The sequence below is a fragment of the Mus pahari genome, chromosome 8 (assembly GCF_900095145.1).
Source record: "Mus pahari chromosome 8, PAHARI_EIJ_v1.1, whole genome shotgun sequence".
NCBI classification, from domain to species: domain Eukaryota; kingdom Metazoa; phylum Chordata; class Mammalia; order Rodentia; family Muridae; genus Mus; species Mus pahari.
In genome coordinates this window covers 22,616,667-22,621,816 of record NC_034597.1, presented here as the reverse complement: position 1 = coordinate 22,621,816, position 5,150 = coordinate 22,616,667, and positions in this window count along the sequence as shown.

Below are 5,150 nucleotides of genomic sequence, written 5' to 3'. Positions count from 1 at the left end.
GGCTGGCCTCGAACTCAGAAATCCGCCTGCCTCTGCCTCCCAAGTGCTGGAATTAAAGGTATGCGCCACCACACCAGGCCCAATGCTCCTTTCTTGATGAGGTCTTGGTATGAGGCCCTGGCTGTTCTTGAAATTCATGGCAATCCTCCTGCCTCTCCCTAACAAGTGTTGGGAATTACAGGTGTGTGTGCCACAGTACATGGCAATAATAATTATTTCATCCATGTATCTTCTGTTTTAAGAGTTTTTGCAATTTTTTTGAAATAGGGCTTTGAGTTCATAATCCTCTTGCTTCGATCTCCAATTGCTGAGGTCTACTTTAATAGGTGTTAAAACATAGCTTGCGATTATTCAGCAAAGATGAAATAATTCATAGAATGATGGAGCAATAAAATATTTTACATGGGGAAAAAGCAGCTTGTAATTTAAATGTAGCTTGTATTATAAAGGATCCAATTGGAACAATATGGTAATTGCTAGAAAGAATGAGTTTTATAATACATATCCTCAATTATATATGTGTTATTAGCATATATTTTTTTAAAGATTTATTTATTATATGTAAGTACACTGTAGCTGCCCCCAGACACTCCGGAAGAGGGAGTCAGATCTTGTTAAGGATGGTTGTGAGCCACCATATGGTTGCTGGGATTTGAACTCTGCATCTTCGGAAGAGCAGTAGGGTGCTCTTACCTGCTGAGCCATCTCACCAGCCCAGCATATATTAATTATACATAATAATAGGCTTCATGATAACATTTTTTGTTGGTTGTACTATCAGTACAGGAAACTATGGAAAAAGATCACAAGAAACTAAGACCTAAGAATAATAGCCTTCTTGAATGTAGACAAAGATGTACTCAATGTAATACTATCAAACTGAACATAGTAACATCAAACACATATATCATGACAGTGTGGTTGCTCCACAAATGTGTGACTTAATATCTAAAATATTTTGTTGTGTCTATCATATATATGTCTTCAAATTTCCTGCTCTGTGTATGCATGTGCGTGCGTGCGTGCGTGTGCATGTGTGTGTGGATGTGTGTGTGCATGTGCACGCGTGCATGTGTGCATGTGCGTAAGCGTGTGTGTGCATGTGCATGCATGCGTGCGTGTGTGTACGTGTGTGTGCACGCGTGTGTGCATGTGTGTGTGTGCGTGTGTGTGTGTATGCGTGTGCGTGCGTGTGTGTGCATGTGTGTGTGGATGTGTGTGTGCATGTGCATGCATGCGTGTGTGTGTGCGCGCGTGTGTGCATGTGTGTGTGCGTGTGTGTGTGTGTGTATGCGTGTGTGTGCGTGTGTGTGCGTGTGCACGTGTGTGTGCGCCTGTGTGAGTATGTTGGGGTGAAAACACTTTACCTGGATTAAGCGCTACTACATTGTGAGTGTTATCTAGAAGTGTATGGGGACTGGAGAGAAGGCTTAGTATATAAAAGCACAAGACGCTTTTCCAGAAGACCCGGTTTGCATTCCAAGAGCCCACATGGTAGCTCGCAGCTTCTATAGCTCCAATCCAAGAGAGTCCAACACCTTCCTCTGGCCTCCCTTGGTACCAGGCTCACATATCATACATAGACATACATTCTGACAAACATTTATACCCAAAATAAATACTTTTTAAAGAACGTATTAGGTCAAGTCTATTAAATATGCAGCTTTCTATATATTAATTTAAATTATAATTTCTGTAATACTTATTATATAATGCTATATTAATACATAAGGAGAGTTACGGATCTGATCATCTAATAAGCAAGACAATAGCAATTTACTAAATCTATTTATGATTAAGAACTAAGAAAAAAACTGGGCAATGCCTTTAATCCCAGCATTGGGGAGGCAGAGGCAGGCAGATCTCTGTGAGTTCAAGGCCAGCCTGGTCTATAGAGAACTAGTTCCAGGACAGCTAAGGCTACACAGAGAAACTCTGTCTCAAAAAATCAAAAACAAAACAACGACAAAAGGAAAGAAAAGGAAAGGAAAAAAAAGGAAGAAAGAAAGAGCCAGAGTAGTTGCGTCCTGCAGTGAGCTGCATTGGGTCTGCATTCTAGACTGAATCACTATAAATACACTCTTCCGCTGTCTCAAAGTATTTGCTGAGGCCAGGAAAATCCTTGATAAGAGCCATATAGGGCTGTGTGGCCATGCAGCGTTGAGTCCGGGTTTGTTTGTGCTTTGTTATCTGAGTGTGTAGTCTCTTCTGCTGTGAACACTAGGTGGTGATGTAAATCAGGTTTGTGTCCATCCCTTTGCAGACTTAAAGCCACATGGAGTAGCAGCCTGATGGGTGGCAGAGGGTGATGGCAACTTCCATACATGCACCTGTAAGTCACACCTCGCTCTGAAAACAACCACTAGTAAACGTTCTGCTTGCTGAAACGGACTTTTACAAGACATTCTTTGGGTTGTCAAGTAAAGAAGTTCAGCAATACTGCAGGATATGACATCAAGGCGTAAATATAAAATGTGTTTCCAAACATTATCAATGAACACCTCTGAAAGTAATTTGAAGTACATTCTAAATATGATCAAAAAGAAAGCTGGAACGGACAGGAGCCCCTGTAGTTAAGAGTACTGGTGCTCTTCCACAGGATTGGAGTTCAGCTTCCAGCACCCGTGACAGGCCACACCTGTCTACAACTCCAGTTCCAGGGATCTGACACCCTCTGCAGGCCTCCACCGGAACCAGGCACACATGTGGTACACAAGCATGCAGGAGACTATTAGCACACTGGGTGGGGCCTGAGCACAGGAGACCTCAAAGCCCACCTCCACAGTGACATATTTCCTCCAACAAGGCCACACCTCCTAATAGTGTCACTTCCTATAGGCCAAGCATTCAAACACATGAGTCTGTGGGGGCCATTCCTATTGAAACCAACACAAGAGACTGTATAGTAGTACAAAGACTTAGGGTAGAACCAACTCGTCCAGTCATCATGAGAGAGGCTGCCTCTGGCAACTGAGAGGAACAGATGCAGAGACCCACAGCCAAACCTTAGGCAGAGAGAAGGCCCAGGTTGGAGGGTACCATCGGGTCCCTCCCCTTGGAAACTCATGGAAGAAGAGGAGGGGGAATTGTGGGAGCCAGAGGGGTCAAGGACACTGGGAGAGCACATCCCACAGAACCACCTAAGCAGGGTTCATGGGGGCTCACAGAGACCCAAGTAGCAACTGTGAAGCCTGCGTGTGCCCATACTAGGTCCTTTGCATATGTTATGGTCTTTGGCTTGGTGTTCTGGGGGGACTTCTGACAGTAAGAGTTGGGGTGTCTCTGACTCTTTAGCCTGCTTTTGAGACCTTTTCCTCCTACTAGGTTGCTTTGCTCAGCCTGGATGTGAGGGTCTGTGCCTGGTCTTATTGTAGCTTGTGCCAGGTTTGGTTGCTGTCCCTTGGATGCCTGATTTTTTGTTTGTTGGCTTTTGCTTTCTGGCAGGGGAATGGATCTGGTGGTGAGGTCAGGCAGGAGGAGAACTGGGAGGAGTGGAGGGAGGGGAAGCTGCAGCTGAGATGCAGTGTATGAAAGAAAAAGAAATCATTTCTTTAATGGCAGAGTAGGTCTGTGACGGGCAACAAGATCTAGTCCCCACTCTTCAGGCCCATCTCCAGTCTAGAGCAGAGGTTCTCAACCTGTGGATGGAGACGCTTTGGCAAACCTCTGTCTCCAAAAAAACTACATCATGATTTATAATAGTGGCAAAATTACAGTAATTTGAAAAATAAAGTAGCAACAAAAATAATTTTATGGTTGGGGGGATCATCACACCATGAGGAACTGTGTTAAGGGGTCGCAGCCCTGGGAAGGTTGAGACCCACTGATCTAGAGGAACTTTCCATGACTGCGCTGGGTGAGGAAGAGGGCCTCTGTGAGGTGATCCTCCTGAGAATGGACTTTTCCCAACATGGCCTGCTCATGTGTCTGAGAGCTGTGAGCCCTGTGATATCCCCAACTCAAAACTAGTAGCCCCTCTCATCCTTGATGTCCTACCATGGGCTGACGCTGCCATGGCAACCCACTTGGTTACTGCGATTATTTGGACAATTGTTCCAAGTCTGGGACATGTCAGTCAAAAACAAGGATTCCTGTGGTCGCTGAGTGGGGTACACAGCCTAATCCCAGACCCATGGAGAGCCATGGTCACCTTGTGCGTCTCTAGTACCCTTTACACTCCTGCCTTTCTCGGAAACAGACACTGAGTGAGTACAGAATTGCCAACACGTAAAGCAAATGAAGCCATGGTACAGATGCAGAAAAGGTTGTACCAACATCCAGGTCTGACGGTGAGGAGAGCTGGCCAGGCGAGGGTGCTGGAGAGATGTTCCGGGGTGAATATAAGCCAGCACAAAGGCAGACAGACCTCTGGCCCAGGCAAAGATTACCCTTCTCTCTGCTTTTAGATTCGTCCTGGACTGGTCTCTCTGGTCCTTCATTGATGTTGTATAGCCCAGACTGGGATCAATTCAATTCTGTGCACTTAATGTCCAGTGCAGACCTGACATCTAGCCAGAATTATTAATACATTGAATAAAATTCATATAATGAACACCAGACCCTGCTACCTCCTTCAACATTAATGTGTCTCAGTGAACTCAGTTTACCTACCCATGAAATGGGAATATTATGGGAAGGCTCTGGGCAGTTGAGAAGGGGAACTTTTTCTTCTCTTTGACTTGCAACCTACCTCTTCCCTTTACAGGATAGAAAGCAGAAGAAGTGGGCATCAAGAACCTTTCAATTCCCCAGTTGATAACATCTAGCCATTTTTGCTTTCTCTCTTCCTTCTCTTGGTGTCTATACTTGGGTGCATATGATTTTTACTGAATCACTTGAGTGGAAACCTTAGCAGACACTTGATGTTACTTTGAAATTTAGGCTGCATTAAGCCAAGGACATGGGGCTGAAGAGACGGCTCCGAGCTTGAGCTCTTGCTACCCTCGCAGAGGGCTGTAGAAGTTCAGTCTCCATCACACACGCTGGCTCTTAACTGGCTGGAACTCCAGACCCAGGGTTCTAGCGCCCTCTTCCGGCCTCCGCAGGCAATAGATACCACATGGTGCGCAAACATACATGCAGGCTATACATGTATACACTCATCATACAGGTAATATAAAAAGAAGCCGGGTGTGGTGGCGCACGCCTTT